General features: G+C 42.0%; 1 protein-coding gene across 3 annotated transcripts in view; it reads left to right on the top strand.

Moving 5' to 3' along the window:
* tln1 (talin 1) overlaps positions 1 to 27,247 on the top strand; it is a 174,657-nt gene that overhangs the window by 20,130 nt on the left and 127,280 nt on the right. For all 3 annotated transcript variants that reach the window (XM_052525129.1, XM_052525130.1, XM_052525131.1), the window contains exon 2: positions 12,812 to 12,881. The gene's annotated coding sequence lies outside the window, so the exon portion shown is untranslated. The remainder of the gene's footprint in view (positions 1 to 12,811; positions 12,882 to 27,247) is intronic.

Below are 27,247 nucleotides of genomic sequence, written 5' to 3'. Positions count from 1 at the left end.
CTCTGTGTGCAGTTTGAAGGAAGTTGCCAGCTAGCGTTAGCACAATTACTGGTAGTCTATGGGAACAGCTAGCATGCTATGGCTTTGAAGTACAGTCAGTTCTGCTGCATTGAAATCTAATAATGGCTAACACAATGGGTTCTGGGAAAATGTAATGATCGATATACAGTACTACTTTTGTTATCCTATTTCACCATCACCAAAACAATGTTCCTGTTATGATTTGATTATTTATATTCACTGTGGTTGCTCTTTGTGCATACTTGTGTATTTAGTTTGAAGCGTCTTCATTTTCTCCCTTTTGACAGGGTGGGGGAGGAGAAGGGGTGTATTTTTGGCCTTGACTGAGCTGGGAATGCAGGCAGTGTTTGGGGTGGAGCTCGTGTGGACACGCACACAGGGGCTTGAGCATTGAGGTTATGTCAGGCTGCTGGTTGGGGATGGCCGTTGTCATAATAGTGTGTGTGTGTGTGTGTGTGTGTGTGTGTGTGTGTGTGTGTGTGTGTGTGTGTGTGTCCCTATGCAGTCTATGGTGTGCCCACTCTGGGTGTGACAGGCGTTGGCATAATGCATCTTGAGAAAATATGTCCAGATCACCACTGCCCATAAGATGTTTTTAGGTCTCAATAATTTCACCAATGACTCACTTTCCATGTCTGTATCATGTGAATGAAGACTTGACTCACCCAGCTCCATCTCTTATAATATGAGTTATTGTTTACTTGTTACATCCCAAGCTTTAGGTTTGTGTACCCCTATTGGATTTATTTATCTCAAACGGCCTTAGACTGTGACAAATAAACACATTATTTGGGGAAGGGTGTATATATTTGTTGAAGTAAAGCTGTTGTCTCAAGACTTCTCCGTCCTTTTTGAGGGACCAAAACTAGGAACTAATGTGTCCTCCCTTGTGTCCTAATTGTGTAATAATTACAGTAGGCTGCAACAGCTGTATTGTGTCTGGTGCTGATAAAGGCCCCTGACCTGTGCAGTGATCTGTACTAAAAGACTACGGGATGCACTGGAACATGGAGGGTCCCAACACAATGAGTGACCTGTCTGCTGCAAAACACCAGAGTTACAGATAAAAGGGTTTTGTGTTCATGTTTTCTTTGCAATAACCTTGACGATATTGACTTTTTCTTCATTTTATTTATCATGCTCAGCCTTTCTAATCAGCCATTGTTTACATTTAAAAAACGATGCCATGACACATTTCAGAGATCCATTCATCAGCAAAACCTCTTCAACCAAAAGCTGAAGGTACTAGACCAAAGATTGAAGATGAATTAACTTGTATTTATACTCAACAAAAAATATAAACACAACATGTAAAGTGTTGGTCCCATGTTTCATGAGCTGAAATAAAATACCCCAGAAATGTTCCATACGCACAAAATGCTTATTTCTCAAAAATGTTGTGCACAAATTTGTTTAAGTCCCTGTTTGTGAGCATTTCTCCTTTACCAAGATAATTCATACACCTGACAGGTGTGGCATGTCAAGAAGCTGATTAAACGTGGTCCTTCTGTAGCTCAGTTGGTAGAGCATGGCGCTTGTAACGCCAGGGTAGTGGGTTCGATCCCCGGGACCACCCATACGTAGAATGTATGCACACATGACTGTAAGTCGCTTTGGATAAAAGCGTCTGCTAAATGGCATATATTATTATTATATATATAAACAACACCTTGTGCTGGGGACAATAAAAGACCACACTCTAAAATGTGCAGTTTTGTCACACAGCACAATGCCACAGATGTCTCAAGTTTTGAGGGAGTGTGAAATTGGAATTCTGCTTGCAGGAATGTCCACCAGAGCTGTTGCCAGAAAATGTAATGTTAATTTCTCTATCATAAGCCGCCTCCAACTTAATTTAAGAGAATTTGGCTAAGTCTAACCGGCCTCACAATCGCAGACCACACCAGCCTAGGATGTCCACATCCGACTTCTTCACCTGCGGGATCATTCTGTGATACACCTTGAAAGGAGATGTATCATATACTCGCCAGCCACACCCCAAACATGAACATCGTAGACCAAAGATTCACAATGAACTTGAAGCCCTGGTGCTAAATGGATTATCAAATTCACTTGACTGAGCTAATTCTTAGCCTGGCTCCCATATAACTCACCTGATGTTACCTGCTTTAAGAACTTTAGTGCCTTAATTGTAACTCATTGGAGGTACAGTACTACTTCTGTAAGAGCCTCAGGTTTGTTATGTAATGTTCCAGTACTGTACCATAACCTCTCATTGATCTTACAGAGAAAGATGGTGAGGAGTTCAGCTCAGAACGCATTCAAGGATTTACTTCACTGAACACCTTGTTCATTTGTCTACACTCACTCCTTTTCAATGTGAAATTCAGAGGAAACCTTGAAATCCTAGGTGTTAGGCTGCTGTTCTAGGCAGGCTGCTGTTCTGTGTGGTTGTAGATATTGTGAGACATGGAGTGAACAGATGGAATATTGCACGGTTTCGCCTCGACACATGTCAGCAGCCGTTATGCTGTTGGATCTTGGACAAGAGTACTAGACGATAATGACTTTGGCCTCTTTCTTGCACTGCACAGATGATCAGATCTCACAATGATTGGAGAAGTGTTCAATATCACCACTACCACATCCTTATGATCTTGTCATTGAGCACAACGTGACTGCAATGGAGACTGGTTGGAATGTCAATTCTCATCAAATAAATGGGAAGTCTGACTGAAATATTTTTTGTAAATAAGTGGTGTTTTCATTTGTTGATAAAAATGCGGGACATAATTGTTTGGTTGCACAAACAAAGGGCCAAAAGCAGGACTGTCCCGCACAATCATGAAAGTTAGTCACCCTATATGCCTACCAGTATCTGGATCTAGCTCTACACTTGCCTGACAACTCAAACTGCTCTATCGTTCGATCCATACTTCAGTCGTTTGTGGTCAAAATGAGGGTATTGTAAAAATCAAAGTTGGATCACCTCTAACCAATCAGAGTATCAAAGCCAATGACAAATTTTCAAGAACGCTGCTTTACCCGTGTGTGTTCTGGCTCTGGCCCAACCCATCAGTTTCTGGGACCAACTAGAAATCGTTGGGGAGGTAATGAGTCTGGATCTAACGTCCGTAGGCGTAGCATTTGGCCGGAGCAAGGAGTTTGGGTAGTCAGGCAAGCACTACAAAAGATCCAGTCCAACTTCTCCAAGATGGATTTTCCACTGACTAAATTGATTGTGGGGTTGGAGTTTTGGATTAGATTAGAGAGAGATACCTTCATTGGTTCATATCTCTGATTGGGTGTTGATGGTGGACAGGGCAGGATGGGTAACCGGTAGGGATTAGGGTTACCTTCATTGGTTCATATCTCTGATTGGGTGTTGATGGTGGACAGGGCAGGATGGGTAACCGGTAGGGATTAGGGTTACCTTCATTGGTCCATATCTCTGATTGGGTGTTGATGGTGGACAGGGCAGGATGGGTAACCGGTAGGGTTTAGGGTTACCTTCATTGGTCCATATCTCTGATTGGGTGTTGATGGTTGTCAGGGATGGGTAATGATGAGGGTTAGTCTATTATAGTTCATCCTTTTTCTTGTTTTGGTGTCTCCCGTCTGCTTGGGAAGGATTTCATGTTGCTTCCAGAGCCTCGGTTGTCTAATCTTTATTCCTTGCAAGAGCCTTTTGCGAGGTTGATTATTCCTGAAAAGTGAATGGTGCCTCATTGATTTGGTAGTGCTAAAGGGGTTTTTGACAGTGGGATTGAGAGACCTGGACCGAGTCCAGAAACAACCTCTTGTCCTAGACACCTCAGGTAGATCTGAAAGTTCTGGATACAGTGCGTTCGGAAAGTACACAGAATGTGGAACAAGTCAAGGGGTCTGAATACCGAATGCACTGTATCCAGGCATTATGATCATAGCTCCACCTTGCCCTCTGATAGGCTAGTGCCAGATGGATTTTTCATCGTAGTACTAATATTGTATCTATCCAATTCTTTCAGATCTTCACGTGTGATCCAAGGTAAGTCAGGGCCCTAGAGAGACACGCAGGGTTGGACAAGCTAGCCTAATTGATGTGAGGGGGGCCATGGTAATATTGTCACAGTCCCCTACTTGCTTTGCATGTTGAGTGTATATCACTCCTTCTTTCCCAATTAGCAGTTCTCACACTGTGAATGATCTAGTCGGCTCCATTCCCCCTCTCTGGCGCCTGTTGGAGTTGCTACGGGGTTCAGTTACGCTGGCAAGTGCGAGGGAGCATATCCTCATGTCACACAGCTATATTTTCATATCAGTGGTGACACGAGGCCCTCCAAAATAAAACTACCACCATGGTGTCACCTTGTTATGGAGTGCCCTCCGATGCCCCCCAAGTTTCTCTGTAGTTGATTGGCTGATTGAACTTGCGTGGTGACAAAAGTATTGGCTCAAATCTTTTACCTCTGGGGGTGATCTTGACCCAAAAGCCCCCCAAATGGACAGAAATATTGTCAATATTACCACATTGGATAGAGACACACCTCTTTCCACTCATGAGCAAGTATATTGTTTGCGTGAAACCAAGGAGATGCCATAGACGATTAGCAAATAAACTTCAATAGTGTACCATTTTAAGTTCTAGAAAATTCTACAACAGTATAGTTATTAACCGTATATATGGATTGTTAATGATATTAAATATTTTGAGTTATTGTACATCTTGTTCTAGGGTTTTAAAGGCAGACTGCATCTGTTTTGTGTTACTGGTATTTAGGCCTAGCTCCATATACTAGTGTAAATCAAACTACTAAATCCTATTAATTTATTTCCACATTCTATCTCTAGAAAATGCAAATATCTTTGTACTTACATAATGGTAAGTGGGTGATGGGACATTACGGAGTTGTTTTGTGAAGAACAGGAGGTGTTTGGGAGTAAGTTTGTTATGCAAAAACATTTGTTCGACAGCAGTACAGTATGTATCAGCAGGTTAAAATGCATCACAAATAGCCTCTACGATTCCTTGTCTTGATTGTTCTGCAGTCTGCACAGGCTCTGATAGTAGTAATCTCTTCCAGGCTTGGAAAATTCGATATAAGACAGCGAAGAAACAAGCTATATAATGTGCGTAGTTATATTGATTTGTTTCAGTGACCTCACCATATTATCACCATACTGAGGGCAGGGACCTTAGGGTACGATGTTGTCCCCATACTGAGGGACCTTAGGGTACGATGTTGTCCCCGTACTGAGGGACCTTAGGGTACGATGTTGTTCCCGTACTGAGGGACCTTAGGGTACGATGTTGTCCCCGTACTGAGGGACCTTAGGGTACGATGTTGTCCCCGTACTGAGGGACCTTAGGGTACGATGTTGTCCCCGTACTGAGGGACCTTAGGGTACGATGTTGTCCCCGTACTGAGGGACCTTAGGGTACGATGTTGTCCCCGTACTGAGGGACCTTAGGGTACGATGTTGTCCCCGTACTGAGGGACCTTAGGGTACGATGTTGTCCCCGTACTGAGGGACCTTAGGGTACGATCTTGTCCCCGTACTGAGGGACCTTAGGGTACGATCTTGTCCCCGTACTGAGGGACCTTAGGGTACGATGTTGTCCCCGTACTGAGGGACCTTAGGGTACGATGTTGTCCCCGTACTGAGGGACCTTAGGGTACGATGTTGTCCCCGTACTGAGGGACCTTAGGGTACGATGTTATTTGATGTCCCCTGCCCTAGTTGTATATACAGATGCTTGGAATTAGTCACAAAACAACAATTCTCAAAATTCTATATGTATTGCAATTCAGTGCTACGATATTATTGCGATTTGATGGTCCAAACATATTTCTTACTATATGTCTGCTGCAGGGAGACGAGGGAGCCATGAGCAAATGAGTTATGATCAGTTATATGCTGAAAACATGATGGCTCAGTGTTGGAGAAGATTGAGAACAAGCTATTGATATAATATCATCCAAAATAATATTGCAATATGTAACTATATTGATCTTTTAAAATTGAATTAAATTGAGATTTGTCGCTGGCCTACACACAATACCCCATAATGTCAAAGTGGAATTATGTCCCATGTTTTATATAATTAAAAATGAAATGTATTGATTCAATAACTATTCAACCCCTTTGTTATGGCAAACCTAAATAAGTTCAGGAGTTAAAATGTGCTTAATGGGGCTTCTCGGGTGGCGCAGTGGTCTAGGGCACTGCATCGCAGCTACTCTCCATATTTTTAAGCATAGTAGTGGCTGCATCATGTTATGGGTATGCTTGTAATCGTTAGGATGGGCGTTTTTCAGGATAATAAAGAAATGGAATGGAGCTAAGCACTCGCAAAATCCTAGAGATGAACCTGGTTCAGTTCCTGAGTGGCCGAGTTACAATTTTAACTTAAATCTACTTGAAAATCTATGGCAAGACCTGAAAATGGTTGTCTAGCAATGATCAACAACCAATTTGACAAAGCTTGAAGAACAATGAGTAAATGTTACACAATCCAGGTGTGGAAAGGCCTTAGAGACACAGCTGTAATCGCTGCCAAAGGTGTTTCAACAAAGTATTGACTCAGGAGTGTGAATACTTATTTAAATGAGATATTTATGTATTTTATTTTCAATGAATTTGCAAACATTTCTAAAAATGTTTTCACTGTCATTATGGGATATCGTGTGTAGAAGGGTGAGAACAAAAATCAATTTCATCCATTTTAAATTCAGGCTGTAACATAACAAAATGTAGAATAAGTCAAGGGGTATGAATACTTTGTGATAGGCCCTGTAGTTTCAAAGCGATGCACTGTGACTGTATTATTTGCTCTGTGTTACTCGGCAGCGGAAACGCTGCAATAATTGCAGCTCTGGCCGGTGACTTCCTTTTCTCAGACAGGGTGGGGAAGCGTTCCACTCCCGTCAATAGTGGGCTAGCTGCAGCTAGTTGCTTCATACGTCAACTGGCTCAGACAGGACACCAAAACTCTGAAGACCTGGGTAAGACCTATTGAGCCACTATGGACCCGACTTCAGTTGGTACCCAAAATAAATAAATCAATGTATAAAAAGTAAGAGATATTGAACTGTAGCATAAGCTGAGGGAATGATTTAGATAGTTGGTGTCAATGATACTACTAGACACAATGTTATACAGTATGTTCTGTCGATGATCAGAAGACTGATACCTTACACATCACCATGCACTTTCTCTGAGGGATGTGTCCTCGCCTAGGCTAGTGTAAAAGTAAACACATGGAAGGTCTAACATTTTGCCCATCATTAGAAATAACTTCCGTCTCCTTTGTGACAACTTGTGCCTAAACACAACTTCTTTGTTTGCTTTGGTGTAGTAGCTCTGCGTCTTTCTCATAAGCAAAACAAACCCTTCCTTCCTTTACTACTAGCTAATTGCACAGGATACAGAGATCCCGGCTGGGGAAAAGTCTCTCTCGCTCTCTCTCTGAGCCTACAGATGGCTAAAATTCCCTTTTATGGCGTTGGAGGGCTTTTGAAACAGGAAATGACATCACGCTCTGAGGTAGTGAGTAGGGAGCTAGCTACAACTCCGTGGCATTCCAAAGAGGGTGAGTCGCAGCTTGCCTGGAAATGAACCCCAGGCATGACTGACACTCAAATCACCTAGACCCCCAAAAATAGACCGGGATGGACAACTTTTCAATTGAGATGTTATTTAATCTATGGTAGATGATAGCAGCAAACCAAAATAATGAATGGTGCGTTGCAGTGTTCTTGTATCAGGGGCTTGTGTTGAGTGATGATGACAAAAATATTTGTGGTTTGAGTAAAGTTCCAGGCCTTGAAAGGAGTTCAAACTAGTGTTTATCAGAGAGAACGAGACTAAAGAAAGAGAGAAACACAGAGAGGGAGAAAGAGAGAGAACAGTTAACTGAATAGTCAGCGGGCGTACCGTGTATGTCTCATTCCCTGGGAGGGGCTCGGTCGGTCTGGTCTGGGACTGCTGACGTGCAACACACACGGCCACTCCCTCTAGAAGTAGGAGGAGTGCAGCTAGGCCACTCCCTCTAGAAGTAGGAGGAGCTGCAACAGGCCAGAGAGAGATAGAGTAGGAGTGAAAGAAGGCTCACAGTGTTCCAATGGCCTTCTAAGGCCTCTTCAGACAGCAACTGTAACAGATTACTCATAATGGGGATTATCAGGAGTCGGACCTTGGATGACGATGGTTTTCTTTCTATGGGGCTAGCCACCTGTATTTATAGAGCAGTGTGGAGTGTTCATTTCATTCTTTATTTCAAAATCATGTCGACGAAGAGCCTTGAAACTGCTAGTTTTCTAATCAAATGTAATTGGTCGCATACACATATATTTTACAGATGTTATTGCAGGTGCTGCGAAAATGCTTATGTTTCTAGCTCCAATGGTACAGTAATATCTAACAAAACAAAACGAATGATTCCCAAAACATTGAAATTTAAGAAATATCATAACGAGCAATGTCAAAGTCCGGAATAGAGGTGTGTGTGTGTGTGTGTGTGTGTGTGTACATACATACATACATACATGCATACATACATACATACATGCATACATACATACATACATACATACATACATACATACATACATACATACATACATACATACATACATAAAGTATTTAGTCAGACACCAATTGTGCAAGTTGTCCCACTTAAAGAGAGAGGCCTGTAATTTTGATCATAGGTACACTTCAAATATGACAGACAGAAAATGAGAAAAAAAAATCCAGAAAATCACATTGTAGGATTTTTTTATGAATTTATTTGCAAATTATGGTGGAAAATAAACTTTTGTTATTGACCAAATAGTTATTTCAATACTTTGTTATATACCCTTTGTTGGCAATGACAGAGGTGAAGACTTACATAAAACGTTTGATAAGGTTTTCACACACTGTTGCTGGTATTTTGGCACATTCCTCCATGCAGATCTCGTCTAGAGCAGTGATGTTTTGGGGCTGTTGCTGGGCAACACGGACTTTCAACTCCCTCCAAAGATTTTCTATGGGGTTGAGATCTGGAGACTGGCTAGGCCACTCCAGGACCTTGAAATGCTTCTTACGAAGCCACTCTTTCGTTGCCCGGGCGGTGTGTTTGGGATCATTGTCATGCTGAAAGACCCAGCCACGTTTCATCTTCAATGCCCTTGCTGATGGAAGGAGGTTTTCACTCAAAATCTCACGATACATGGCCCCATTCATTCTTTCCTTTACACGGATCAGTCGTCCTGGTCCCTTTGCAGAAAAACAGCCCCAAAGCATCATGTTTCCACCCCCATGCTTCACAGTAGGTATGGTGTTCTTTGGATGTAACACAGCATTCTTTGTCTTCCAAACACGACGAGTTTGGTTTTACCAAAAAGTTATATTTTGGTTTCATCTGACCATATGACATTCTCCCAATCTTCTTCTGGATCATCCAAATGCTCTCTAGCAAACTTCAGACGGGCCTGGACATGTACTGGCTTAAGCAGGGGACACGTCTGACACTGCAGGATTTGAGTCCCTGGCGGGCGTAGTGTGTTACTGATGGTAGGCTTTGTTACTTTGGTCCCAGCTGGTCATTCACAAGGTCCCCCGTGTGGTTCTGGGATTTTTGCTCACCGTTCTTGTGATCATTTTGACCCCACGGGGTGAGATCTTGCATGGAGCCCCAGGTCGAGGGAGATTATCAGTGGTCTTGTATGTCTTCCATTTCCTAAGAATTGCTCCCACAGTTAATTTCTTCAAACCAAGCTGCTTACCGATTGCAGATTCAGTCTTCCCAGCCTGGTACAGGTCTACAATTTTGTTTTCTGGTGTCCTTGGTCTTGGCCATAGCAGAGTTTGGAGTGTGACTGTTTGAGGTTGTGGACAGGTGTCTTTTATACTGATAACAAGTTCAAACAGGTGCCATTAATACAGGTAACAAGTGGAGGACAGAGGAGCCTCTTAAAGAAGAAGTTACAGGTCTGTGAGAGCCAGAAATCTTGCTTGTTTGTTATTGACCAAATACTTATTTTCCACCATAATTTGCAAATAAATTCATTGAAAATCCTACAATGTGATTTTCTTCTCATTTTGTCTGTCATAGTTGAAGTGTAAAAAGTGTACCTACAATGTGATTTTACTTGTTGGTTATTACTGCATTGTCTCTAGAAGCACAAGCATTTGTCTGTCATAACCATGTGTATGTGACAAATAAAATTTGATTTATGATGAAAATTACAGGCCTCATCTTTTTAAGTGGGAGAACTTGCACAATTGGTGGCTGACTAAATACTTTTTGCCCCACTGTACATACATGTGTGTATATATCTCCAAACAAACCAAATCGCACCGACTCGTTTCAAACTAAATATATAATTCCTGTATCGGAGCCCATGTACAGTGCATTTGCAAAGTATTCAGACCCCCAGACTTTCCACATTTTGTTACATTACAGCCTTAAAATGCATTAAATCCCCCCCCCCCCAATCTACACACAATACCCCATAATGACAAAGTAAAAACAGGATTTAAGAAATTTTTGCAAATGTATTAGAAATAAAAAACTGAAATATTACATTCCCATGAGTATTCAGATCCTTCACTCAGTAATTTGTTAATTACAGCGATTACAGCCTCAAGTCTTATTGGGTATGATGCTACAATGTTGGCACACCTGTATTTGTGGAGTTTCTCCCATTCTTTTCTTCTCAAGTTCTGTCAGGTTGAACAGGCAGCTTCACTGCACAGCTGTTTTCAGGTCTCTCCAGAAATGTTCGACCAGGTTCAAGTCCGGGCTCTGGCTGGGCCACTCAAGGACATTGAGGCTTGTCCCAAAGACACTCCTGCATTGTCTTGACTGTATGCTTAGGGTTGTTGTCCTGTCGGAAGGTGAATTTTTGCCCCAGTCTGAGGTCTTGAGCGCTCTGGAGCAGGTTTTCATCAAGGATTTCACTGTACTTTGCTCCGTTCATCTTTGCCTCGATCATAACTAGTCTCCGAGTCCCTGCCGCTGAAAAACATCCCCACAGCATGAAGCTGCCACCACCATACTTCACCGTAAGGATGGTGCCAGGTTTCCTCCAGACGTGACGCTTGGCATTCAGGCCAAAGAGTTCAAAATTGGTTTCATCAGACCAGAGAATCTTGTTTCTCATGGTCTGAGGGTCTTTAAGTGCCTTTTGGCAAACTCCAAGTGGGCTGTCATGTTCCTTTTACTGAGGAGAGGCTTCCTTCTGGCCACTCTACCGTAAAGGCCTGATTGGTGGAGTGCTGCAGAGATGTTTATCCTTCTGGAAGGTTCTCCCATCTCCACAGAGGAACTCTGGCGCTGACAGAGTGACCATCAGGTTCTTGGTCACCTCCCTGACCAAGGCCCTTCTCCCCCGAATGCTCACTTTGGCCGGGCGGCCAGCTCTAGGAAAGAGTCTGAGTGGTTCCAAACAGAAATGTTTTAGTACCCTTCCCCAGACAATTCCTTCGACCTCATGGCTTGTTTTTTTTCTCTGACACGCACTGTGAACTGTGTGGCCTTATATAGACAGGTGTGTGTCTTTCCAAATCAGTCAATTGAATGTACCACAGGTGGACTCCAGTCAAGTTGTAGAAATCAATGGAAACAGATGCACCTGAGCTCAATTTCGAGGGTCTGAATACTTATGTAACAAAGTTTGTTGAGAAAAAAACGTTTTTAATACATTTGCTAAATGTATACCGCGTTGTCATTATGGGGTATTGTGTGTAGATTGAGGGGGAAAAAACAATTTAATCCATTTTAGAATAAGGCTGTAATAAAATGTGGAAGAAGTCAAGGGGTCTGAATACTTTCCGTGGTGTGTGTGTGTGTGGGGGCAGTATTAGTTGTTATGAAATTCCTGACAAATGTATTAATCATTGTCATATTTACATCTAATAGTTTAATTCCCTGTATCTGAATATTCCAAGGATGTGATATTAAAGTAGTAATATTATTTAAAAGCAATATATTAACCTGAAATACTAGTGTAAATAAATGAACTGTGGAGAAATGAAATACACACAGCTTTACAGTATGATGACCCAAAGATAAAGGGTGTGTGTGTGTGTGTGTGTGTGTGTGTGTGTGTGGCAATGCTTTCTTATCTGGTGAACCCTGTGTATGACCTCGTTCTCATTATTTGTAATTCATGTGACAAATATGAATGTGACCACTAGAGAAAACACTATCTGTTCTTCATGCTGCCTATTGCCTTTTAAATGACTCATAATGGATGTGTCCAGTCATGTTTCAACACCACTATCTATCACAGGGCTGTTTTAAGTTACATGGCCCATCCCAAATGTAACCCAATTCCCTATATAGTGCACTACATTTAACCAGGACCAATGGAGCTCTGGTCAAAAGAAATGCACTTTGTAGGGCATGGGGTGCCATTTGGGACGTAACCACAGTTTGTCAAACCTTCACCGCTCGTCTCTGACCCTGACACACTTTGGCATTTGGTATGACAGTGTTTCTGAGAAGCTATCGACAGGACCGTCACTTCTAAGCAGCCAGTGTAGTCCAGCAGCAGTACTGCATAAATGTCTTGTGTTTTTGCCAGTTTTGTATTTGCATCTATACCTCAGGTCCAGTCTTTCAAGAAAACAAAGCATACAACCATTTTAAGTATGGAAAGTTTTAAGATGATAAAAAGGAGATTATTTAAGAGATTGTTAACGATAATTAGCACAGAAGATTCCATATTCACCGTTGGATATCAATCTAATTTGGACTTGTTGACATTGCTGCTTAAATGACAATCTCAATAATTCGTTCCAGTTTAATGAAAAGATTGATCTTGGTTACACTAAACTCCTCTCTTCTGTTTCTCTGCAGCCGGGCCAAGAACCCTACAGCGCCATAACCGACTGGGAGGACATCTCCCATTAAGACCAGTTTCTATCAGGTACTGTCTGTAACCTTGTGCTCTACTGTCATCTACTATCAGCTCTACTCACATGTTGTAAAGAAGCATTTTACATGGATGGATATTACTTTATTAATCCCCTTTTGGAAATTGATTTGTCAACGCCAGCAAGAAATTCAATACACATTTTCCTCTCATGCACAGAGATCCTATAAATGACCACTCTACACTGTGTAGAAAACATTAAGAACACCTTCCTAATATTGAGTTGATGTGATATCATCCCGGCATCGTATGTCATCAAGTTAATGTAATTACTCATTCCATTGATCTTTGCCATTGGCTGTACCAGAGTGGATCTGGATGGGAGTGCATTGATTTGTCCAGGCTGAGTTGTAGCTTTTTAATTAAAGGAAGACTGGGGCTTCCTGTCAACACAGGAGGCTCAGATTCAGAACTGGGTATCTTATCACACGGTTGGTGATGTTCACTCACAATTTAGAAGTGTTGAATGTCAATCCCGTCTTGTGACAACTTGTTTTTCCCCAAAGAGCTCACTGGTGTGTCATTTGGACTAAAAGACTGAAGGCATAATTGGCACCGTCGGGCCCATTTTAACAAGCTGAGGAGCAAACAGCTGTGTGGAGAATACCTTACCCAGAGACCACTACTTACAATGGTATCCTGGTTAGTAGGTCTCTTTTAGCTTGGATAATGTCATTCTTCAAACTATTTAAACTATATTTGATTAGTCTCTCATAGCATTGCTCTGCTTAAACTGGACATATACATTTAAGTAGTTAAACTTACCAGACAAGAAGAAGTCGAGTGCCTTCTTGAGGTAAGATGAGTATAGTCTCACTTAGGAGCTGATATTTTTGTTCACTTTTAAAGTGAGTATGTCACTCACTCTTTTAATAATGCATCCACCATTTAGACAAAGTGGGTTGTGTGCTATGGGGGGATATCTCCCACCCACAGACTGTCAAACAGACTCAGAAACTTCTCAGTAATAGACAGTCCGTAGTAGTCACCTCAGGCTTTGACCAAGCCCACCAATATTCAAAACCAGGCCTTACAATCAATGGTGGCTTTGTGGTTTTAAGCCTTTGTTTAGTCTGAGCGGCAACGTAAAACCAGACCTGACTGAAGGTCGATCTAAAAAAAAACACTGTGATTGACCCTGACCTGACCCAACTTGAGTTGGGTCTAAACAACTCCGTGATTGACCCTGTTCCGAATGTGTCAATGGCTGACTGATGGGGTTGGCTTATCACAAGGTCTTGAAAGAAAGTGCAGTTTGTGTGTTTGTCAAGAAATCATTTGTTTTACCCAGATATTCTACTGAACAGGACTGAAATAGGTCTGTCTGTCTTATAGGGGACATGATACAAAGGACCACAACCTACAGCTATAGGTGTTTAAAACGTTTTTCTGACACCTTCACCGAGTTGTGCAGCTCTGACTGACCGCTCTGTGTGGCTGCGAGCACAAGTGCAAGTTTGTTTGTCTTCAAACGTTGCAAGACAGTCAAGTGAATTGTAATATCAACGTATGAGGTGCAGTTAACCAATTGTTCTACCAATGCTCAAATCCAATTTTATTTGTCACATGCGCTGAATTACAACAGGTGTAGTAGACCTTACTGTGAAATGCTTGCTTACAAGCCCTATACCAACAATTTTAAAGAAAATAGTTATGAAAATATTTACATTTTAAAAAATGACTTTAGTTTATTTTAGTAACACAATAAAATAACAATGGTGAGGTGAAGAGTTAACTTCTCGAAGCCATAACTTTATTTAAGTTCTTATGAAGCTGACTTGGTGTATTGTTTATACTTTCTTATCAGTGGCCACAAGTGCATCACTGGAAAACTAATTCTGCTTTCACCACTGTGTTTTACCCAGAAAAAGAGATTCCAACATAGAGCTACAATGGAAGGAGAGGCATCTTGATTCTAGCCCACCGAGTTCCTCCTTTTGTGTAAAAATGCCATTTTGTATTTGAATGTTGTTCCTTGACCTCTACGACCTCATCTCAGAGCATCTGTAGAGTGAAAGAGCTCCACACAAATAACTTGATGTTCCCTGAATAGCCTTCGGTTTGAAAAAGGCAAGAAGAATATCACACCTCAATATGTTATTGTCCCTGAAGAGCATTCAAATGTTTTTTTTATTTTTAAATGGAGCATATTTAAAATATAATGTTCAAATTAAACAAAGGCCTAGAAAATTGCAGTATAAGATTTTGACAATTTAGTAGTTTCTTTGGTATAAAATCTGAAAGCATACCAAAAATGTTTTGGGGATTTGGTAACTTTGAGTGTATTCAGTGAAGTGACACAATTGAATGTTGCCGGTCATGTTGTGAAAGTATCCCCCATTTTGCTCTCTTGAAGCTTTATGCTGCATCAGGGAAACATCCCCCACTGTGTGAAGCACATGACGACAGTGGCGTGGCCCAGTGTGGCCACGGCCCGCTCTAAAATCTGATTGGAAATTCTGAAATTTCGTGTAATTTTCTATTATTTCTCCTTTTGTCTCTCTGCTTAGATACACGTGGCGAGGTGTGGCTTAATTTCACCACGGCATCGATTAGGGTACCCGTTTACTCCCATGTAATTAGCCAAACTTTGGCATCATCTTAAGCAAACTACTGACACTTGATTTTTTTTTTCTCTCGTTTCAATAATTATTTTCAGCAGTGTCGATATTAACATACTGTACTTGGCTGTCACAACAATAAATGACTTGCATGATACTTATTCTGCCACTGTTACCCGACCTGGTAACACTGACAGTGAAGCTCGTAAATCTGTTGCGTTATACTGACGTCACTGTTTGTTTTACCCCTAGCTTTTTCACCGGTTAATGGACGTTTGCTGGCTGGCAAGCAAGAGAAGTTACTCTGAATCTAAGTCGCTAGTTTTAGATCTACTGCGTAACTTTGCCCTGCCATTGAATTTAGAAAAGTTTATTATTTTAGCCTTGCCTATATGTCCTTTCAACTTGCCGGAGACCAGCTGGTCCTTGGGAATAGAGTGAAACCACGAGGTTAATTTAACCTGGTCCTTGGGTATAGAGTGAAACCACGAGGTTAATTTAGCCCGGTCCTTGGGTATAGTAAAGTACCCTGCAGCTGTACCCTACCTGGGGGTGTGGTTTAACGTTACCATGGGACTGTCCCCAGTCCACCTGACTGTGCTGCTGCTCCAGTTTCAACTGTTCTGCCTTACTATTATTCGACCATGCTGGTCATTTATGAACATTTGAACATCTTGGCCATGTTCTGTTATAATCTCCACCCGGCACAGCCAGAAGAGGACTGGCCACCCCACATAGCCTGGTTCCTCTCTAGGTTTCTTCCTAGGTTTTGGCCTTTCTAGGGAGTTTTTCCTAGCCACCGTGCTTCTACACTTGCATTGCTTGCTGTTTGGGGTTTTAGTCTGGGTTTCTGTACAGCACTTTGAGATATCAGCTGATGTACGAAGGGCTATATAAATACATTTGATTTGATTTGGTAAAGGGAGTACGGGCAGGCCCGTAAGCGTTTCACTGTTAGTCTACGCCTGTTGTTTATGAAGCATGTGACTAAGAACATTTTTAAAAGCATCTATATTGTTAAACAGTTTTGGAATGCCTGGCTGCCCTTGGCAACCATATATACGTGTCACTGTGTAGGTAGAATGTCATTACCATGATGGTGTTTGTAATAATGTCCCTTATCATTCAAATGGCAGGTGCAAAGTGCACTGTGTTTTTTTATTTTCTTTTGTTTTATGTTTGTTTATGTGTAACGCTGTTGTTTTTGTCACACTGCTTTGCTTTATCTTGGTCAGGTCGCAGTTGTAAATGAGTGGCACTTTAAAGTAAATGTACTGCTGTATGCTAAAACCCTTTCTATAACATCCTGACCTAGAATGCATAAACTATAGCAAGGCATTTTGGGATTGATTTCCATGCTTTATTTGAACTGGGGAATGTACCAAACCGAAGATGAAGCATTTAATGTGTCGAACCATCATAATAACATTTAACAAGTCACGTTTTATGTACCCCTGCCCTACCCTGACCACCACGTTCAAAATATTCTGCACGTGACAATGCAGAACAAAAACAAGAAGTGAAACTGAAATGCATATCACCACAGAGCGTCCTCTGCTATATTCTCGTCGCTTGTCAGCTCTCGAGCGGCTTTTTGTGCATCTATTTTCAGTGATGGGTTTTCATGAGAGGGACAGCTACATTCTTTGAGTGGGGTTGAGGTCACTGTCTCAAGAATTTTATATTTTTTCCGGGCCGGAATGTAGTCTATTTTTGACCAAGGTCTTAGTCTCTGCCTCCATTCTAGACCTCTTCTAAATGGTTCATTGTCCAAACAGTAGTCAGAGAGAAGGACTGCCACTGTAGTAAATGTCTACAACTGAACATGGCTCCAGATGATTTGGTTAGCATGTGGAACTGTGAAGACACGCTCCCTCTTAATTCTATGTTTTCCCTGTAAAAAGGAAATTGTTCAAATAGCTTCCATTGTCAATCCCCAATCTTCTTAGATGTTCTCTGAACTTAATCGGTGAACAAAGGCTGGTTGTGTGGGCTAGTCTTTGAACTTTGAACTCTTAAAGTTCCCATCATAATGGTGTGGTACATCGCTTGCCTCAAAAAAAAATGTTTCCCATGTTTAAGGAACAACTTGCAGTGCACACGCTTTATCTATGTTCCTTGTAGCGGGCATGTACTATACCTGTGAGAAATGTAGCCTGAAAGTAGTGCTGCCTTCCTCAAACTCAATAGCATTAGATAACCTATATCCTACAGAATCTCACCCAGCAGTTGCACCTTGCCACTAGACCGTAGAAGAGCTAGTGAGTTGGCCTGGGCTGGTCTAAAGGATCAGACGCATCAAACTCTGAGTGCCAATAGGTACTTACTTAGCACTTAGTGCCGTATTCTTCTTGTCACTTCTGTCGGAGGTTTGTGCTCTCTAATTGTCTCAAAGTCAATTTCTCGCCCACTGACAAGCATTGCGATTGTGAAAGTAGAAACAGCAGGTTCGTCAGTACACCGTCGGTACACAGCAGGGACGTATTTTGTTCTTGCCAGAGAAGGAACGACCTCCTACTGTTATAAATGCCTATCGGAAGTCCGATTTCTCAGTGTCTGTACCAAAAGAAATGGAGTCTGGAACACATACTGCTGCAGCATGGGTTCGAATCCGGCCTGCTGCTATTTCAGCAGCATCTCTTCTGCCCTTCCTCTCCATCTCTATCCAACCCAATTGGGGGGACTGCTCCACTCCTTAATAAAAAACTAAATGACAAGTGTTACTGAGAATACAATCTCTTCGTATACAGTGCATTTTTGCAGTGGAGCTGTCAAAACAGAGGTTTAAAGGGGGGCGACAGCTAAATTACTGGTATTTCATGTCATTTTTATATCTCGTGTAAATCTGGGATGCATTTGGTATGTCCAGTAAAAACACGGTTACAGCCAACTCTTAAAGACGGATTCTTCTCTGGAATTTTGACTGAAAACCAGAGAACACACACACACACACACACACACAGAGGGACAGCTTGTCCTTTATTGTATTGGACACAGTCACTTATTTATACTGGTGTAAATCACTGCTTCGAGTAGTAATAAAATAATACAGCCAAACTTCATACACATCTTGTAACCTCCTATTTAATGAAAGTTGAACACTGCTATAAACCTCTGCGTTTCATACAATGGGTTTACGGTCTGAGCGTCTCACACACTCAAAGGCCAGAGTGACGTTCTAATTAAGACTTTGAATATTCATATCATTACTCATCTTATAATCCAAAATCCCAATTGATTGTGCAGAATGGTAATTTCTTGAGTCACTTTTAGACATGATGAAAAAGTAAATGGAGAACCATATATTTTGAAGCATAATCTCTGATTTCCCATAAAACTCAACTCAAGAAATGACCTTGCTATTCAAATCCTAATGCTGTAAATGTGTTTTTGGCTGTTGTTCAGGGAACTCAGCATGATACTGAAAGCCAGTCAGTTTGACCGAAGTAGTAACCCCAAACTTTCAGCAGGCGTTCTATTGTAAGGCAGCAGAGACACCAGCAGGGATCATCAAAACCATCTCACCAAAATGTAAATGACCACATATATAATGTTTTTCATTGATCCATCTGAAGGGCTTAGCTATTGGAATATGATGGATGTCGTTGTGCTGAGGTTCGGTATTGGTGCATTCCTAAAGGAACATAATGCTCGATATAGGGCATGTTGCTGCAGGAGCTAGGTTACAAAACCATGTGTGGGAATACATACATACTCATTGATGTCTACAGTACCAGTCAAACGTTTGGGCACACCTACTGAGAGAATGCCAAGAGTGTGCAAACCTGTCATCAAAGCAAAGGATGGCTACTTTGAAGACTCTCAAATATATAAAACATATTTTCATTTGTTTAACACTTTTTTTTGGTTACGACATGGTTCCATATGTGTTATTTCATAGTTTTGATGTCTTCACTTTTATTACACAATGTAGAAAATAGTAAAAACAAATAAAGAAAACCCCTTGAATGAGTAGGTGTGTCCAAACTTTTGACTGGTACTGTACATTTACATCATACATGCATACAGTTGAAGTCGGAAGTTTACATACACCTTAGCTAAATACATTTAAACTCAGTTTTTCACAATTCCTGACATTTAATCCTAGTAAAAATTCACTGGTTCAGTGAGGATCACCACTTTATTTTAAGAATGTGAAATGTCAGAATAATAGTGGAGAGAATGATTTATTTCAGCTTTTATTTCTTTCATCACATTCACAGTGGGTCAGAAGTTTACATACACTCAATTAGTATTTGGTAGCATTACCTTTAAATAGTTTAATTTGGGTCAAACGTTTCAGGTAGCCTTCCACAAGCTTCCCACAATAAGTTTGTTTGAATTTTGGCCCATTCCACCAAACAAACTTGGTGTAACTGAGTCAGGTTTGTAGGCCTCCTTGCTCGCACACACTTTTTCAATTCTGCCCACAAATCTTCTTTCGGATTGAGGTCAGGGCTTTGTGATGGCCACTCCAATACCTTGACTTTGTTGTCCTTAAGCCATTTTGCCACAACTTTGGAAGTATGCTTGGGGTCATTGTCCATTTGGAAGACCCATTTGCGACCAAGCTTTAACTTCCTGACCGATGTCTTGAGATGTTGCTTCAATATATCCACATAACTTTCCTACCTCATGAAGCTGTATATTTTGTGAAGTGCACCAGTCCCTCCTGTAGCAAAGCGCTGCCACCCCGTGCTTTACGGTTGTGATAGTGTTCTTTGGCTTGCAGGCCTCCCCCTTTCTCCTCCAAACATAACGATGGTCATTATGGCCAAACAGTTCTATTTTTGTTTCATCAGACCAGAGGACATTTCTTCAAAAAGTATGATCTTTGTCCCCATGTGCAGTTGCAAACCGTAGTGGGGCTTTTTTATGGCGGTTTTGGAGCAGTGGCTTTTTCCTTGCTGAGAGGCCTTTCAGGTTATGTCGATATAGGACTTGTTTTACTGTGGCTATAGATACTTTTGTACCTGTTTCCTCCAGCATCTTCACAAGGTCCTTTTGCTGTTGTTCTGGGATTGATTTGCACTCTTCGCACCAGAGAACGTTCATCTCTAGGGGACAGACAGCGTCTCCTTCCTGAGCGGTGTGACGGCTGCGAGGTCCCATGGGGTTTATACTTGCGTACTATTGTTTGTGCAGATGAACGGGGTACCTTCAGGCGTTTTAGAAATTGCTCCCAAGGATGAACCAATTGTTGAAAAAATTACTTCTCATAATGTCCTAACCAACTTGCCAAAACTATAGTTTGTTAACAAGACATTTGTGGAATGGTTGAAACACTTATGTTGGAGTCATTTAAAACTCGTTTATGTAAACTTCCGACTTCAACTGTACATACATGCACGCACGCACACACGCATACATACTGTTTTATTCATTTTCCTCATTTTCTAATTTAACTGTAATATTCTGTTTTTTATTGTTCCTGTAGGCTGTTGCCATAGTAATAACCAAAAGATACCTGTATATACATATGTACAGTATAGTGTATATACACAATATATCAAAAATATATTTTGTAGATTCTAACAGTTCTTGATCTTCAGAAATCAAGTGCAGTAATCACTTCAGTGTCCTGTCTATCTACAACAAGTAATTTGGCCTCTTGCCATAGTAGCCTCTTCAACACTGCAGCTGTGAAGCGGGTGTCAGAATCCTGCCGTAAACCACCCTCTCCCCTTAATATAGAGTGGGGATTGAGCCCCTGGAAGGCTGCCAGACAGTCTGTCTGTCTCCCCACCACACACAGCCGTGCCAGTGCCAATAGACCGAGACGGACCACACTGGGAGACCGGGGACAAAACTCGACAGGGAATGAGCTTCTGATTTGCAAATGAGCTCATGGGGGTCTGATATGATTTCAAAAATATATATATATTTATCCAGGCAAGTCAGTTAAGAACAAATTCTTAATTACAATGACGGCCTAGGAACAGCGGGTTAAGGCGGAACGACAGATTTTTACCTTGTCAGCTCGGAGATTCGATCAAGCAACCTTTCGGTTACTGGCCCAACGCTCTAACCACTAGGCTACCTGCCTCTAACCACTAGGCTACCTGCCTCTAACCACTAGGCTACCTGCCTCTAACCACTAGGCTACCTGCCTCTAACCACTAGGCTACCTGCCTCTAACCACCAGGCTACCTGCCTCTAACCACCAGGCTACCTGCCTCTAACCACCAGGCTACCTGCCGCCCCCGATAATACCGTGGCTACTATTTAATACCCTATCTACTATTGCTAGATTCACACAATAGTGCCGACCCCAACCGTACTGTGCTGGCTTGGATATCTTCTTTGGACATCGTCATTTCCATCACGGTTACAGCGCAGTTAGACTATCCTCTGCTCAGTAGTGTGAAAATTGTACCTGTGTGTGTTTTAGGGATTTAAAGCACTTACTCAGAGGATAACCTCAATCTTCACCATTTGGATTCCATTTTGATAAAACTATGTGGAATTCGCCTCAGCTCACAGCGGGGGCTGTGGTGGGGGATGGGAGTGTGAGGTGTGAATTGCTTCCAGCTTTGTGCTTGTGAAACAACATTAATTGGATCTTGATGTTCAGTTCAACATTCTCTGCGTTCTGCCAGAGCCGAATATCGTCAGTCATATGAATCATATTTTGATTATCAATATGTTAACCTACTGGGACTTGACATTCTTATCACACGATTTGAACACGGACATGAGTATTGATCTATCTAACGACATGAGTTTTCATGAATAATTGAGTCCCAAACGACACCACAGTCCCTTTGTAGTTCACTACTTTTGATAGAGGCCCATTTCATGTGATTTAACTCATGATGTGTGTTGCTATTGGCTTTGTACCTTTTAGTCATTTAGCAGATGCTCTTATCCAGAGCCACTAACAAGAGCAATTAGGGTTGTGTGCTTTGCTCAAGGGCACATTGACAGATTTTTTTCACTTAGTTGGCTCAAAGATTCGAAACAGCAACAGTTCGATTACTGGCCCAACGCTCCTAACCACTAGGCTATCTGCCACCCCTGACAGTCACACAGTCATTGTTAAAATGGTTGCTCCTCACCCACGCCAACAGGGAACATGTTATGACCTACGTGCTGTTTCTCTTTCTGTCGGTGGCGTGACTGTGAAACAAGCTACTGTTCGTATCTGTGCTGTCATCACTGACCGGTTATAAATAAGTGCCTCGAGCTCAGTCCAGAGTCTAGGCCGAGGGTCAAATCACTCTTGATACACAGCATTATTTTTATATAATTGTTCGGCTGAGGTGTTCTCCGAAATGCTTCGTAAGTTGATTCACTGGTCAAATGCGAGACACATGCAGATGCGAAGTATGTCTGTCTGTGTCTCTGTCTGTAGCTGTCTCTATTTCTCTGTCTCTGTCTTTTTCTGTCTGTGAAGAAAACTCTTACAGTGGCCCATGAGTACAACTCTGAGCCCTTTCTCAAACCCTCTCTCTGGCCCTGGGACTAATGGCTCGCACACATCGCACTGAATATGGATGTTGCATTTGTCTGCCCTGTTTTAGGAACCACCCACTGTAAGACGTGTGACTACCAACATTTTTCACACAATTCTACATGTAAAATTGCCCGCGGTTCTCAAAATACGCTGAGAGGGGCTTGGTACTCTTGGCCAGCAGACGCTATTGGTGTCGGAGCCCTTCTAGGCAAACTTTGTGATGTTTTACAGCTGAGGTAGGCTACCAACACCCGACCACAGGCAGAGTCTATTGTCCTGCGGCAATAGTACTGTTTGTCCATTTTGAGATGCTGTAGCCAGTATATACTTCCTTTTAAAATAATACAACTCAAGAAATATGTAATTCATTTTGACGGTTTTGCCGAGGAGATCTTCGTGGCGCAATTTTATATCTAACTAAGATGTTTAGTGTAGTATTTTTCAATTTAACAAAATGTGCATGAAAACGTGTGGTCTCTCGTTGAGTGACGAGAGACTTTATTGAAGAACTGTTAACCAATCACAGACGAAGGGGCATAGACTTTATTGAAGAATCTCTACTGTTAACCAATCACAGACGAAGGGGCATAGACTTTATTGAAGAATCTCTACTGTTAACCAATCACAGACGAAGGGGCATAGACTTTATTGAAGAATCTCTACTGTTAACCAATCATTGACGAAGGGGCATAGACTTTATTGAAGAATCTCTACTGTTAACCAATCACCGACGAAGGGGCATAGACTTTCGGCTCCGAACTTTGTCTACCTCTAGAAACAATATTGTGTGCCTGAACATCTGAAAAACCCTCACCAATGATCAAAACCAACAAAAACATCTCAAAATGTTGTCATAATATATGCATGAACTGTTCCGAACTGTTTCAATCAAATCAATCAATCAAATGTATTTATAAATCCCTTTTTACATCAGTTATTGTCACAAAGTGCTATACAGAAACCCAGCCTAAAACACCAAACAGCAAGCAATGCAGATTTAGAAGCATGGTGGCTAAGGAAAAACTCCCTAGGAAGGCAGCACCCTAGGAAGAAACCTAGAGAGGAAGCAGGCTCTGAGGGGTGGCCTCAGACTGGCCGGGAAGCATACGGACGCCTCTAGGGACCAGGTTACCAGGGCCTAGCCTGGTGTTGGAGACCCCAGTCTGTCACTGAACTCTTTGTCAAGTTGGAGACAACTTCTAGAAACTTCTGTCTAACTCAACTCACATCTGGACCATTTCATTCTGCTGGACTCCCCTGGTGTGTGTGTGTGTGTGTGTGTGTGTGTGTGTGTGTGTGTGTGTGTGTGTGTGTGTGTGTGTGTGTGTGTGTGTGTGTGTGTGTGTGTGTGTGTGTGTGTGTGTGTGTGTGTGTGTGTGTGTGTGTGTGTGTGTGTGTGTGTGTGTGTGTGTGTGTGTGCGGTGAACTGGCACCTCTTTCAGAGACCAGCTGTTGGTGTTGCTCTTTTTCAGTATGTTTGTTTGTTCTCTCCTCTTTGTTTAGAGAAGGACGTTGCTGATCAAATCAAATGTATTTATATAGCCCTTCTTACATCAGCTGATATCTCAAAGTGCTGTACAGAAACATTGTTGAGATTGTAATGTGGTGTAGAGAAGTGATACTAGTGATGGTGTAAATAGGACTGGAGAAGTCTGATCACATACTCCACCTCCCTGTGTATTAGGAAAGGCTGATTTGAACTCCATCTTTAGCTACAGGCGCCCTCACATCACTGCACATTGCTAGGCAACCCAAATAGATTTACCCTCGGAACTTAAACTTTCAACACCTTCCCCTAAATTCTGAGATTGTTTTGAGGGATATTTTTCACAGCAAATGGAGTTGTTTTTCCCCCATTGGTATTAAATGTATTCTTTCATTTGGTATGGTACTGCTTTTGATTCCTCAATTGACGTAATAATCGGTCAAGCCACAGATGTTCTGTTGATGCTATTTTCAGAGGTTCCCAATTCAGTGTAAACTAGATATTTCCATATACTGTTATCTGTCCCTGAGACAGTTCTTCTTTTCTACTAAGGCCCCTTTTAGACCGAAACTGCAACTCGTGTAAAGTCCCCTCAGAGAGGAGGAACTACATGCCGGAAGGAGGGTTAATAGTGAAACACCAGTCTCCCACTCTCTTCCTAGAGAACAGGAGGAGGGTTAATAGTGAAACACCAGTCTCCCACTCTCTTCCTAGTGAACAGGAGGAGGGTTAATAGTGAAACACCAGTCTCCCACTCTCTTCCTAGTGAACAGGAGGGTTAATAGTGAAACACCAGTCTCCCACTCTCTTCCTAGTGAACAGGAGGAGGGTTAATAGTGAAACACCAGTCTCCCACTCTCTTCCTAGAGAACAGGAGGAGGGTTAATAGTGAAACACCAGTCTCCCACTCTCTTCCTAGTGAACAGGAGGGTTAATAGTGAAACACCAGTCTCCCACTCTCTTCCTAGTGAACAGGAGGAGGGTTAATAGTGAAACACCAGTCTCCCACTCTCTTCCTAGTGAACAGGAGGAGGGTTAATAGTGAAACACCAGTCTCCCACTCTCTTCCTAGTGAACAGGAGGGTTAATAGTGAAACACCAGTCTCCCACTCTCTTCCTAGAGAACAGGAGGAGGGTTAATAGTGAAACACCAGTCTCCCACTCTCTTCCTAGAGAACAGGAGGAGGGTTAATAGTGAAACACCAGTCTCCCACTCTCTTCCTAGAGAACAGGAGGAGGGTTAATAGTGAAACACCAGTCTCCCACTCTCTTCCTAGTGAACAGGAGGGTTAATAGTGAAACACCAGTCTCCCACTCTCTTCCTAGTGAACAGGAGGAGGGTTAATAGTGAAACACCAGTCTCCCACTCTCTTCCTAGTGAACAGGAGGGTTAATAGTGAAACACCAGTCTCCCACTCTCTTCCTAGTGAACAGGAGGAGGGTTAATAGTGAAACACCAGTCTCCCACTCTCTTCCTAGAGAACAGGAGGAGGGTTAATGGTGAAATGAGAGCTCACTAGTTAACAGGAGGATGGTTAATGGTGAAATGAGAGCTCACTAGTTAACAGGAGGGTGGTTAATGGTGAAATGAGAGCTCACTAGTTAACAGGAGGATGGTTAATGGTGAAATGAGAGCTCACTAGTTAACAGGAGGATGGTTAATGGTGAAATGAGAGCTCACTAGTTAACAGGAGGATGGTTAATGGTGAAATGAGAGCTCACTAGTTAACAGGAGGAGGGTTAATGGTGAAATGAGAACTCACTAGTTAACAGGAGGAGGGTTAATGGTGAAATGAGAGCTCACTAGTTAACGGGAGGAGGGTTAATGGTGAAATGAGAGCTCACTAGTTAACAGGAGGAGGGTTAATGGTGAAATGGGAGCTCACTAGTTAACAGGAGGATGGTTAATGGTGAAATGAGAACTCACTAGTTAACAGGAGGATGGTTAATGGTGAAATGAGAACTCACTAGTTAACAGGAGGAGGGTTAATGGTGAAATGAGAGCTCACTAGTTAACAGGAGGAGGGTTAATGGTGAAATGAGAGCTCACTAGTTAACAGGAGGATGGTTAATGGTGAAATGAGAGCTCACTAGTTAACAGGAGGAGGGTTAATGGTGAAATGAGAGCTCACTAGTTAACAGGAGGATGGTTAATGGTGAAATGAGAGCTCACTAGTTAACAGGAGGATGGTTAATGGTGAAATGAGAGCTCACTAGTTAACAGGAGGATGGTTAATGGTGAAATGAGAGCTCACTAGTTAACAGGAGGATGGATAATGGTGAAATGAGAGCTCACTAGTTAACAGGAGGATGGTTAATGGTGAAATGAGAGCTCACTACTTAACAGGAGGATGGTTAATGGTGAAATGAGAGCTCACTAGTTAACAGGAGGATGGTTAATGGTGAAATGAGAGCTCACTAGTTAACAGGAGGATGGTTAATGGTGAAATGAGAGCTCACTAGTTAACAGGAGGAGGGTTAATGGTGAAATGAGAGCTCACTAGTTAACAGGAGGATGGATAATGGTGAAATGAGAGCTCACTAGTTAACAGGAGGATGGATAATGGTGAAATGAGAGCTCACTAGTTAACAGGAGGATGGATAATGGTGAAATGAGAGCTCACTAGTTAACAGGAGGAGGGTTAATGGTGAAATGAGAACTCACTAGTTAACAGGAGGATGGATAATGGTGAAATGAGAGCTCACTAGTTAACAGGAGGAGGGTTAATGGTGAAATGAGAGCTCACTAGTTAACAGGAGGAGGGTTAATGGTGAAATGAGAGCTCACTAGTTAACAGGAGGATGGTTAATGGTGAAATGAGAGCTCACTAGTTAACAGGAGGATGGTTAATGGTGA

This window comes from Oncorhynchus keta, chromosome 9, assembly GCF_023373465.1.
Source record: "Oncorhynchus keta strain PuntledgeMale-10-30-2019 chromosome 9, Oket_V2, whole genome shotgun sequence".
In the NCBI taxonomy this organism is placed as follows: domain Eukaryota; kingdom Metazoa; phylum Chordata; class Actinopteri; order Salmoniformes; family Salmonidae; genus Oncorhynchus; species Oncorhynchus keta.
Note: the sequence above shows the minus strand (reverse complement) of the source record. Positions and strands in the feature narration are given on the sequence as shown.